General features: G+C 42.3%; 1 protein-coding gene and 1 pseudogene across 1 annotated transcript in view; one reads left to right on the forward strand and one right to left on the reverse strand.

The window, feature by feature from the left end:
- LOC126299067 (uncharacterized) overlaps positions 1 to 13,980 on the forward strand; it is a 63,772-nt gene that overhangs the window by 26,147 nt on the left and 23,645 nt on the right. The window lies entirely within an intron of this gene.
- LOC126299683 (5S ribosomal RNA) lies at positions 13,211 to 13,328 on the reverse strand (annotated as a pseudogene).

Below are 13,980 nucleotides of genomic sequence, written 5' to 3' on the forward strand. Positions count from 1 at the left end.
AATATTCTATCTTACGAAATAATGTATTATTTGTCTAATTAGGAACTTCTAAACCTTCAGTTCTTTTTTCAAATGTTATAACTGCATGTACACCACGAATCACTGGCATTTGTGTTGACAGGAGAAACTTCTAGCATTCTTGAAGTTAGTATTTCTCTAACTCCGACAATACCTTTCTTACTCGGTATAGTACAAAAGATGATGGACATTTCATTTCTGCCGAGAAAGAAAAAAATACGTTGTACAACAGGAGACTCTGTAAACTCTCAAACTGAACTCTGCAAATCTGGAAGCTGTCTGGTTCTGCTTCAGTATGCCAATGATTGTTGTAGAAAAAAAGGAAGATTCCTTTCAGTAAGTTTTATCAACACCAACCATATTAATAGATGCATTGCTATGGATAGAGAAATATATACTCACATGATAAATAAAATATTTTAATTGGTCTAACACAAACTCAATTCTCAATCTGTAACAACGACTTGTACACTACGAAATGTAACAAAGGTTCAGAAACAGTGATGCTAACTGCGGGCTCATGATAATGGCAAATAAATAGCCTGAAAATGGCTAGATAGATGTTCGAAATTAAATTACAATTGCTAATTCATTATGTCAGCAATATCAAACGCATAATTTCTTGTGGCGAAATTAACACTCAAAAAAGCAAAAATTAGCCTAACAAGGCAATACTGTACAGAGACAGGTATCAATATTTGGGTATTAAAGCAAGTTAAATGCAGAAGTTATGTTGCCAAATGTTTGTCGTAAATTTACCCTTGTTTAGGACCAATATTAATTGTGGAAGTTAAATAACTTATATTTTCGTGTAACTAAAATACTGTGCCAATTGGAGAATTTCTGATTTCGGTTTTGGATTCCCCATGAAAAATTGCTCCAGATAAACTTATTTCCATGTTAGAAAATATTCATTTGTAGAACAGTGTAGTAAATGAACCATGTGAAAACAGGTGGCGCATTTGTGGTATTAAGTAGATGTTTAGAAATGTTCAAACATGTGTAAACTCCTAAGGCACCAAACTACTCAGGTCATCGGTCCCTAGAATTGCACACTACTTAAACTAACTTAAACTAAGAACAAAACACACACCCATGCCCGAGGGAGGACTCGAACCTCCGGCGGGAGGGGCCGCACAGTCCGTGGCATGACGCCTCAAACCGCGCGGCCACTCCGAGCGGCGTAGATGTTTAGAAACCACGAAAATGTGACACATTGCCGTTAATTCATTAGTGTAAATGTATCACGGTCACGAGGTTCTGCGTATTCGTGATAATTGAAATTATAATATCCGATATAGTACGTTGCTCTTAGAAGCGTTCTGTCGTTCGAAAATCTCAACTCTTTTTATCGAATTTATAGTGTCACTAGTGTGAAAGGCCCTATTGGCCTTCCAACCGGTGAGAGATCCAATGAAAATCAGCACTCAGTAGATATTACAACAAGCAGCATAAGTGCGTTAAATGAAAACAGTTAGGTTTATGTGTCGTGAGGTTGACAGAGTGATTGTGTTTTTCATGCGGCAGTTACCTCAGTTCAGATAAACCAGCAATATCGCTCCGTATCACACTCACGCAATCTAAGACCTTTGTGGGGAACAACAGTTACACATTCACCGCTCGATTCTTTACTGCCTCGCGTGATATTGTCATAGTTACGCGCAGCTTTCCAGTCCGTTCCGCAGTCGTTTGTAGCTGGGCTTTACTTGTATACAGCAGCAAGACCGAAAGTGAGTCTGTTGATTTTGATTCCATCTACACAGCAATTAGACTTTAAGGCTTTCCATGTTTTATATTCAGTTCCGTGTTCCTTTATTTATCTTTAGACCTTTTCTACACTATCAGGACAATAAGAGTGGATTGTGTTGCATAGTTCTGATCTCCTGGAAACTTATTTTGTTTTCCTTTTCCAAATCCTAGTTAACAGACAGAAGCGACAATGCAGTGTATTATGTGTCGTTTTTCAATGAGTATAGAACTCACGTGCTTCTAGTTTCTATGGGATTACAGTCTCGCAAACAGTGACTACTGGGGAGACATAGTAGATTTCATGACTTGAAGTTTGTACGCAACTTTGGGTGAAGCGGAAAATCGAAGACAAACTTTAGAAATATACTTTGATTTGTATTTCATTGTGAACAGGGTAAGTGATGAACAGAAAAAGAAGAAAGGCAACTTAGTGTTTAACATCTCTTTGACACCAAGAATTTTAATGACGAACCACTAGTTAATCTAAAGAAACATGGAGAAGCCAATCAACCAATGCCTTCTTGATGAAACCTAATCGTATCACAAATTATAATTAGGTGTGTTCGGCTAGTATACACTCCTGGAAATGAAAAAAAGAACACATTGACACCGGTGTGTCAGACCCACCATACTTGCTCCGGACACTGCGAGAGGGCTGTACAAGCAATGATCACACGCACGGCACAGCGGACACACCAGGAACCGCGGTGTTGGCCGTCGAATGGCGCTAGCTGCGCAGCATTTGTGCACCGCCGCCGTCAGTGTCAGCCAGTTTGCCGTGGCATACGGAGCTCCATCGCAGTCTTTAACACTGGTAGCATGCCACGACAGCGTGGACGTGAACCGTATGTGCAGTTGACGGACTTTGAGCGAGGGCGTATAGTGGGCATGCGGGAGGCCGGGTGGACGTACCTCCGAATTGCTCGACACGTGGGGCGTGAGGTCTCCACAGTACATCGATGTTGTCGCCAGTGGTCGGCGGAAGGTGCACGTGCCCGTCGACCTGGGACCGGACCGCAGCGACGCACGGATGCACGCCAAGACCGTAGGATCCTACGCAGTGCCGTAGGGGACCGCACCGCCACTTCCCAGCAAATTAGGGACACTGTTGCTCCTGGGGTATCGGCGAGGACGATTCGCAACCGTCTCCATGAAGCTGGGCTACGGTCCCGCACACCGTTAGGCCGTCTTCCGCTCACGCCCCAACATCGTGCAACCCGCCTCCAGTGGTGTCGCGACAGGCGTGAATGGAGGGACGAATGGAGACGTGTCGTCTTCAGCGATGAGAGTCGCTTCTGCCTTGGTGCCAATGATGGTCGTATGCGTGTTTGGCGCCGTGCAGGTGAGCGCCACAATCAGGACTGCATACGACCAAGGCACACAGTGCCAACACCCGGTGTGGGGAGCGATCTCCTACACTGGCCGTACACCTCTGGTGATCGTCGAGGGGACACTGAATAGTGCACGGTACATCCAAACCGTCATCGAACCCATCGTTCTACCATTCCTAGACCGGCAAGGGAACTTGCTGTTCCAACAGGACAATGCACGTCCGCATGTATCCCGTGCCACCCAACGTGCTCTAGAAGATGTAAGTCAACTACCCTGGCCAGCAAGATCTCCGGATCTTTCCCCCATTGAGCATGTTTGGGACTGGATGACACGTCGTCTCACGCGGTCTGCACGTCCAGCACGAACGCTGGTCCAACTGAGGCGCCAGGTGGAAATGGCATGGCAAGCCGTTCCACAGGACTACATCCAGCATCTCTACGATCGTCTCCATGGGAGAATAGCAGCCTGCATTGCTGCTAAAGGTGGATATACACTGTACTAGTGCCGACATTGTGCATGCTCTGTTGCCTGTGTCTATGTGCCTGTGGTTCTGTCAGTGTGATCATGTGATGTATCTGACCCCAGGAATGTGTCAATAAAGTTTCCCCTTCCTGGGACAATGAATTCACGGTGTTCTTATTTCAATTTCCAGGAGTGTCACTTTCGTATATGCACTTTGAACTTTTGTTAAACAACAAGTTTTCTAACGTAACTTACGTATAACTATCTTCACTGAGTAAACTGAAACGCCAGTCTCCGTTGGCAACTACACCGTCTCTGTATGCTATCTCTCCACAAAAATGAACGAAGCCTCTCACATCACTTAGGAAATACTGTCGTGGTGCGTTAGTGCGTTAACTGTCTTCAGATCTTCGACTGGGTCTTTATGCTATGACAAGTTCCATCTTATCGATCGACTCAGTGGCGGTGGAAGCACAGATTACTACTGATGTGTTTTTACTCTCTGTCAGAAGGCAAGAAACGGTCAAGTTCAAGCGTATCCTAACTAAAACCGACGCGCATAAACATTTTGAGTCGTGGAACGAACGATTGCTGACATGTGTGAGCTCAAATCATTCCTACTCTGAGGACGACCAAGACTGACTGAACATATTTAGTAAGTACATAAATTTGCCGTATCTGACTCGTTTCTTTCGGACACGACTTTTTCCGGTGTAGCCCTACGACACGCCTGTTGTGAACAACTCTTTCATTGTCATTGAGTTCATCGATTTTGATGAAACGTCTCAAAGCGTAAGAACACATCTTAAGTCAGCGAGGAGTTTTTGTATAAATTTCGTTTTATTTTTCATCCACACTCTATACCGCCTCTTTTAGCTTAGGTAGTTAAAAAACTTTCATATGAAAAATTTCATTTTGTAGTGCCATTATTTTTCAAAAGGTAAATGTATAGCGTACATTACAATCTAGACTAAGAAAAAGAGTATTAGCAACAATATACATCATAGCCGTAGAAGTATTCCAGTACTGCGCCGTCTTGTTGTTTAGTACAACCAGTCAGATCGTAAGAACACGTGACGTCAGATCTGAACACTCGAGACCAGTGAGATATATGGACCCTGCAACTAACTCGTGACGTCACATTAGTCGGTCTGTCCGCCACACTTCGCAAGTGCTCGGCTCCGTGCAAGGGTCACTCGTCTGAAATAGTACTCGCTCCCCGCCGGAGACAGCTGCTGCTACTCTTAAGACCTGCAGTGTCATGTCCATTGACATACACACCACGGCCTGTATTTATCGTGGGCGCCGTAAACACATGTGACCACAACCTTGTCTCCAGTCAAGCTCATGTTTAGTACTCTACATTACAATGATGCACACCTCTTTGCTGTAATGCACTGTAGCGAACAAAGAAAAACCTTTCCTCGAGGAAGGAAAATGTAAAGTGTTTATTTATATAGGGTAAATGCTTTTGCGAATAAGAAAATTATAAATATTCTGTTACATTGATAAATTCTTCTCCGGTTGCTAGCCGAGTGGTGGCGTCTTCGCCAGAAGACGATGAGTACGAAACTCATCGAAACGTTGCAACAAGACGACGCCACCAATCGGCTGATAACCCGAGAAGAATTCATCAGTGAAATACGCCGAGAAAGACTGCAATCTTCTTCTTCTTCTCCTTTTTGCGTTACGGCCTCTGTAGGACCACGGATAGCGCCTTCGTGGACTGCATTCTCCTCTTCTTCTCTCAGAACCTCTTCATTCCTTCTCTTCTTCCGAGATCTTCAGTGTCCGTTTCTCCTGTTGGCTCCACTGGTGACACTCTAATCTTTTCCTGTATTCTTCTCTGTCATTGATCTCCGGCATATTGGTCGGTGTATACTTGTTCCTCCATTTTCCTTTCCTGCGACCTTAATCTCCAATTCCAACCAGTCCTTCCGAAGTTCAACAACCCACTTGGTTCCTGTCTTTCCCCTTGTCCTCCCTGTTGTTTCCCACACCCTCTTCGTCGTTCTGTCCATACTCATCCTAACTAGATGTCCAGCAAACCTTACCGTTTTGAGTCTGATTTCCTCAGATAGGCAGTCCACTTGAGCCCTGTTGTCCTTTTTGTACCCCACATGGGTCTTTGGTATTCCCATTTCCTCGTTTATTGCTCTCCACATCCTGATCACTTCGTCTAGTGCTATAATGAACAACAATGGTGACAATCCATCTCGATGTTTAACGCAAGTCTTGATATCAAATTCTGACTGCAATCGCATATATTATGTTACATTATAAGACAAAAATAATGTAATAATGTAGATGTGGTACAAAAAATCCTCGCTGCCGTCTAACGATGTGCTCAGGGCCGAAACTAGTTACGACGCAATAAATCGTTCATCGAAAGGTGTTGATGCTTGCAGGTTTTGCTTCTGTGATATGCAGTTCGTTCCATTGAGAGAATTCTTACTTATTTTGTGTCGTGTGAGTATACCAATAGCGTCACCACAAATAGATTGGTTAACGATCAAGGATAATGTTAGAAGTAATTTTGGATGACAGATGTGCCTGTTTCAATGATGTAGCATTGAACACTGTTGAATGGCCTGTAGCTGTAACCCACTGTTGTTTGGACGACGTGAGTTCATGGAAAACATACAGCAGCAGTGTGCTTGTTCATTTTTGTTCTTCTGATAGTGAGGTATTGTGCCATATAGTTTGATGTACACGATCAACAACTTACCACTGACAGCACTGTGGCTTGTCCCATATGAATTAAACACAAACGTTAGAATAAGCCTAACAATCCATCCCGAATGTACTAACTAATTTCATTCCATAACTATATAGTGTTTGAAGAATATAATTTGACTGTTCACCTTTCGGTTCTTGTAGTTTCCTGGGTATAGTGTTGTTCGTTCATACACTGCAAAAGTTAAGAAGTTATTTCTGTTGAAACATATGAGCAATCACATTAATACTGAAATAGCTTTTATATCTACACTCTAAATTCTAAGCTCGGTATCCCCATCTTATCATGCGTTGCCACTTTCAGGTGCTGCAGTGCATTTACGGAAGACTAGAGCCGATTGCCTCGGTCTGTTCGTGTGGGAAGGATAGCCAGTACCTTCTTCGGTAGATGAATTAACTACCTTCAGCGTTTGACCTTATCGGATAAAGTAAACCAGTACGTGCATTCTTAGGATGGGTACTGGAGTCCCCCACCGCAATAGTGACCTTTAGTCTCACACACCGTCTGGGTTTTCACATTCATTTAGACGAATGATGGACTGGCTCACTATTTATACTCTAAATTCACAACACATAAAGAACTATAATTGGCAGCAAATGAAGACGATTCAGTTAGAAAAAAAGTAACTAAACTGATTATTTTTTCGAATCGCCATTCGTGGCAGTCAGTTTGCTTCGGATGAAGAGGTGCTGAGCTGTGTGCAATGATGGTACCGTAGACAACCACAGACTTTTTTTTTATGTAGACACCGACCGTCTTGTCTCACAGTAGAATAAATGATTAAGTTATGGCGATTATTTTTGAAATAATAAACAGTTTGCGTACATTTTGTCATCTGTCTCATTTTCATGTGACTGCCTTTTATAAAATGCCAACAACTCAAACAAAAGGGTGTATCGAACTAAGGTGGACAATGTCATCCACTTTAGTCACCAATGCAGGTTACAATGACACTGTTGCGTGAGAAGCTGTATGAGACTATTGAAATCGGCGGCAATGGCTACGGCGGTAATTGAATATCTCTCCGTATGACCACTAACAATGATAAATGGGCCGCGCAGGGTAGCCGCGGGGTATAAGGCGTCTTGACACGGTCCGCGCGGCTTCCCCGGCGGAGGTTCGAGTCTTCCTTCTGGCATGGGTGTGTTTGTCGTCCTTAGCGTAATTTAGATTAAGTAGTGTGTAAGCTTAGGGACCGATGACCTCAGCAGTTTGGTCCCATAAGACCTTACCACAAATTTCCAAATTTTCGAAAGATTAATGGCGTGGGATAATTGGTTTCTTGGCATACTGAACGCACTAATCACACACTATGTAGCTTTTTGTGGATTCTCCGGACCCTGTTGCTGACTGTAAGGTTATTACCTCCTTCTACATGCACTTTTATACTCCGATAGCCACCAATCGGTGTGTGGCGGAGGGCATAATTCGCGCCAAAGTCATATTTCCCCCCCTCTGTTCCATTCGCGGATCGTGCGAGGGAAAAACGACTGCCTGAACGCCTCAGTACGAGCTGTAATTTCCCTTATCTTTGAATGGTGACCATTGCGCGATTTGAAAGTTGGTGGTAATAATATGTGCTCTACATCCTCGGTGAAGATAGGAATTCGGAATTTAGTAAACAGCCCCTTCCGTTTAGCGCGCTGTCTATCTGCAAGTGTGTCCCACTTCAAACTTTCTGAGATTTTTAACGCTCTCGCGATGGCTAAATGTACCAGTCACGAATATCGCCGCTCTTCTTTGGACCTTCTCAATCTCTTGAATCACACCCAACTGGTAATGGTCCCATACAGTCAAACAATACTCTAAGACTGGACTAACTAACGTATTGTAAGCTTTTTTCTTCGTTGAAAGACTGCAACGCTTCAGGATTCTACCAATAAACCGCAATCTAGAGTTCACATTACCTGTTACTTGTGTAACCTGATCATTCCATTTGGGATCATTTCGAATAGTCACACTCAGATACTTGACGGATATTACCGCTTCCAAAGACTGGGCATTTATTTTGTACTCGTACATTAATGGGAATTTTCGCTCATGTTCACCCCAGGTACAGGTACAGGACTCCGCAAGAAGTGAGTAACTCGTGATGGTCGGCCAACACATCGGAAAAAGGAACAATGCTCTCCATTGTTTCAGGAAACAGGATAGACGCTGGAGTGAAGATGAATCCAAGACAACTTTGTTGGAATCGTTTCTAGAGACATTCTGGTGCACATGTTCTAATCGAAAGCGCAAGGTTATATTTATTCAAAATTTGAAATGTGTATAGACTGCGGGGCATAACTGAAAAGTACATTATTTGTCCTGTTATTCTCGTTATTTTCATATGAGGAGAAACTCATTAACATGACTCCACAGCGCTATTAATAGCCATTTTCTACACTTGGATGACATAATCAAATGGCTCTGAGCACTATGGGACTTAACATCTGAGGTCATCAGTCCCCTAGAACTTAGAACTACTTAAAACCTAACTAACCTAAGGACATCACACACATCCATGCCCGAGGCAGGATTCGAACCTGCGACCGTAGCGGTCTCGCGGTTCCAGACTGAAGCGCCTAGAACCGCTCGGCCACACTGGCCAGCGATGACATAATCACTTCGGCTCAGTGTGGACTGACAAATCACCATGGACAGTGTCACACGCCACCGCTCCATGAGATTCTGACCAAAAATTTAGAACTGAAACAATTACTGTGGAGCACCGCGCAATGTTGAACTTCTAAATTCTGGCTTATCTCTTCTTACCGACCAAATTCTAGTGGTTACACTATTTTCCGCTACTAACAAAACTACCATTGTCTATGTTTACTTATGATAGCCTACGGTCGCAGGTCCTTAGGTTAGTTAGGTTTAAGTAGTTCTAAGTTCTAGGGGACTGATGACCTCCGATGTTAAGTCCCATAGTGCTCAGAGCCATCTGAACCACATCACTGCCACGTGTTAGACAACTTAGCCACGAGAGTGAGTGGAGAAAAGTGCAGTGCCGAATACAATAGACCTATTAGACGAAAATATCATGATAGTCGAACATTTGAATAAATACACGACATATATTTTTGTTTCACTATTGATTAAGACAAGTGGCCAGTTAATGAGATAACCAGTAACATAGTGTTTGTTTCCAAAACTTCCCGTACACACAAGCTGAACGTTCGTATGAAATCGGCTTCGTGAGTATATGAATAGTAAACGTTCTCCAGAAGACTACATTTACGTCCAATACAGGAACAAACATGTAAAATTGTGTATTTCATTTTCTCTCGTCTGATGGTTGGAAAACCGTTAGTAATTTATGAAGGCTCTTGTAATTACTACGTTTGTACGCAGATAGCTAAAGTCTAACAACGTGCTGTACTAAGTTACATACAAAATATTAAGTATTTGCGTCTCACATTACACGTTCGGCGTCTCTTCCTCTACTGATGATCCACATACCCTTCCACCACTGAGATTAGCTTTTGATATTTTAAGACATTTTCAGTGAAAATCCAGCAACATCCTACACAATACACTTAAAATAGTTGGCATCGATACAATATAAGATTTTTGTTTCGAAGGTTCTCAACAAGAGAAACGGAAACACATTAGGATTTCGTCTACTAGAATACGAAGCTGCTGAAGAATTTTGATAAAAGCGATCTTCTGCTCGATTATCTATTTTCCACACTTTCGAATGCGTGAAACTTAATCTCTTCACTCAATCGTTGGCTTAGCGTGTTTAAACTACAGTACATACCGCAATCCAGTAGTATTTTCAGTGCGACTCATTAAACATTAATTAAATGAAGGGGAGCAGCAATTCATAACGCCTACTTTTGCGCAGAACTGCGGTTAACGTGGTGTGAAACGTAGACCATTACGTTGTACTTTCGAATTGATGGTTGCTTCCAGCTTATTTCCAGTAATAGTCGGTACATTATGGCTTAACCGGCAAGTAACTCTTAATTGGCTCCACCTCAAAAATTACGTAGCCGTTTCAAGATACAGTCCCATGAATTTTCGATTTTCCTCGAGAGTAATTACTTGTATTTTTTTAGTGTTTCGGCTCACGCTCTACGGAAACTAGTATTGGTATAATATTAACGAAATGTTATTTGCATTCATGATCACTGGTGATGTAGGGATATAGCATTTCCGTAACAGCTCTCCATAAGGGATGGAGCACTGAAAACATATGATTGCAAATCGAGTGCAACACATTCTCAGTGTGAGGTTTGCTAGAGCTATGTCAGAAGTCAAGGAAATCCTTCTGGTTTATAGGCATGTCTAAAGATATTTCCTGTTTTGACTGCTTATCGACCTTCCTGGGCATGATAATATAGATTATGACTACCAGTCGCATATTGCCTGGCCCTTTCTCATATTTGTCACACATCTGTACAACATCGAAATCATATACAGCATACACTGGCGGAAATACAAAGTGTTACACCAAGAAGCACCAGTACGGTATTTATCAAACTTTATTGAGATATTTATCAAACTTTATGGATATGTTCATCACATAACGTGTATTACGTGATTAAACGTTCATTTTATTCGCAAATGATGTAAATCATCATGATCAGCGTGAAGTGTTACCAACACGACTATGAATACACTGTTGTAATCCATGTGGCACGGAAACAAAGAACCTTCGAACGTTATTTTGAGGAATTCCTTGCATGTCTGAAACACGTACTATGTCATTTCATTAAGACTGGTTGCTCAATGCTGCTGTAAAATTGTATATCTTCACATCCCATACCAGACATGCTGCACGAGTAGCAAATCAGTGGACAGGGGAAGCCAGTCAACAACCCACGCATTCATGAAGTCTTTTATGATGTGAACAGTGGTTTGGTGTCTTCATTTATCCTGCTAGAGTATGCCATTTGGTACCTTGCTCATGAAGGGTATGACAACGGGCTTTATTACTCTTGCCCTATACTGGCGAGCATTCAGTGTCCCTTCAATAACTGCCAGATCAGTCCTGTTATCTTTTCCATTAGCACCCCACACATGACTCCAGTATTAGGAGAGGTATGGACCTCGAGAATAGCCGCTTCCTATGACTTTTCAACCGGTCGCCAGCTGACACATTGATGTCAACCTCACCGCCACAAACCGAAGTGAGATTAACGAATGAACACCACAGAATGCCACCCAATGTCCCTGTTGGCTCTACAGCTAACTCTAGAGCACGCAATTCTCTGTTGTTTGTGATATGGTGTCAGCCGTAACAGACGCATGGGAACTCGAGATTACAGTCCACATTCCAGTAACCTTTTTCCATTCGTTGGAGCAATTCGAACAATCCTATGACCTTCTCTTGTGTAGTTCTTCAGGAAGCACCTATGCCTACAAAAGTAGTTCTCCTTGTCACCATTCTTTCTGCAGTCACGCACTGTAGCCAACTGCTTGTGTGATCTGTCGGTATTATAGATATAAAACTACCGAAGATATCATAAGTAAACATAGACAATGGTAGTTTTGTTAGTACTTTGGTCACTTAAGGTCGTACTCGCGTTAATGATCACTTTCTTTAAGTAAACTATCAGTGTCTTATTCGAGTCCCCTAAATTCGAAAGTGGTGAAACGTCTAGAAACTGAGTGAGGATATATAAAGGGCCAGGTAACACATGGAACATCTTTGTTCTACACATTTATCCTCTTGCCTGTTACTTAAAAGTAAACGGTATTTATAGCAAAATTGAAATTGTCAGGTTTTACTCGAAAGTTGTTGATTTATAACGTGATATTAGAGGGACGCTGTACCACAAATAAAGAAAATTATACAGATTTTTCATATAGCACTAGTAAACGCAATTTCCTCAACAAAAAGGTAAAATAATGAAAAAAGAAAACGCCAAACAAAAACATATCAAACATCGGTTCAGTACTTCGTCCAACTTATATAAAACATCTGTTATTTACAAACAACTTTCGCACTTATCAATAATAACAGAAAACTCTTGCCTTTGATCACGACGAAGAACATTCTACCAAGTACAAAGTAAGAACAATAATTCTAGATATTTTTTGTGTTTGTGCATGTAAATTGAACTTGCATCAAAAGTAATTGCTTTGTTTACGTAAAAGGTGGAAGTTATGCTATCAAATAATTTTTACTACGGATAAAATGAAATTTATAATCTGTAAAGATATAAAATACACAATGGACTAACGCTTACTTCTGCATAGTTCTAATTATGTGCAAAACAAACAACCAACCAAACAAAAAAGACAAAGAGAATTCGTTGGCTCATAGTTTCTCTCTTACACATTCTTTTATGTTACTTTCTGTACCAATGCTACCAATATTACGGTAATCCCACCATTTCCTACGTCTATTATGAAGTGTACCAAAACTACCGAACCATAGTTTTGGTAAAGCACAACTCTAGTTGGTATTATTTCTACATTCCAGTGAACCGACCTTTCTGAAAGTCAGAAACATGGCGATAAGCTCTGTGTGTATGCACGCTCGTCATGATGAAAAGTTCCAGTAACGTTAGACACACTCGATGGTCGTCATGTACTCCCAACATGCTTCATCTGTAGAAATGACTTTTTGTGTACTGAAAATAATATCACATAATGGAATTTTAATTAGAATACCCCACGGGTATATAAATACTGAAGTATTAGTTTCGTAGTGTTCGACCAAGGTTTTCAAGGTGTGACAATTTCATTTCAGTCAGTGGAACATAAAAGTAAGCACTCCGTCTTCAGGCCACGCGTGGCCTACTGGGACCATCCGACCGCCGTGTCATCCTCAGCGGAGGATGCGGATAGGAGGGGCGTGTGGTCAGCACACCGCTCTCCCGGTCGTTATGATGGTATTCTTGACCGAAGCCGCTACTATTCGGTCGAGTAGGTCCTCAATTGGCATCACGAGGCTGAGTGCAACCCGAAAAATGGCAACAGCACATGGCGGCCTGGATGGTTACCCATCCAAGTTCGGACCACGCCCGACAGCGCTTAACTTCGGTGATCTCACGGGAACCGGTGTAGCCACTGCGGCAAGGCCGTTGCCCAGTCAGTGAAACATAGGCAATAATTTTATTAGACGTTTATTATGAGAAGTTTCCGATCCTTTGCCTACTGTAAATGTTGAGTATGTTTTATTTCGTCTCATTGTCTCTGTAGGCTTGTACCAAGAGAGCAAGGAGAGGATGTTGTTCGGTGGCCGGTATCCTCTTCCTATAACACAAACTGCATGCACATATTAACTGGGTTCTTTATTCATAAGAATAGAAAATTACTTAACTCAAGATAGTCATTGTGGTAAAAGCTCTCTGTAGTAGGCCATGTTAGCCTCAGTGCTGGTGAAGTACAAAGTCCACTATGTACACTATTCTGATCACTATGTGGTGCCTGATTCTGAGCTACAGGCTGAGACTGCGGCTCCGACTCGATGACTCACTGGATGACAGACTCGAACTCACTCGGTGCGACAGACTGGCTCTCCGGTAAATACTTCGGCCGAGAAGGCGTTGGCGGCGCGTTTCCTTAGAGTCTGTCACTGGCCTTCTTATCAGTCTTCTTGCAACCTCTATTTCGCACAGAGTGCTGGCTCCAGCTTACGCCAGCACATTATAAATGTTAAGATGTTGTGAAATGGATAACAGTAGCGTTGATCTAATTGTGATCCGAAATTATTGATTCATTGCAAATAAGAGCCCAAA

The sequence above is a fragment of the Schistocerca gregaria genome, chromosome X, assembly GCF_023897955.1.
Source record: "Schistocerca gregaria isolate iqSchGreg1 chromosome X, iqSchGreg1.2, whole genome shotgun sequence".
NCBI lineage: Eukaryota > Metazoa > Arthropoda > Insecta > Orthoptera > Acrididae > Schistocerca > Schistocerca gregaria.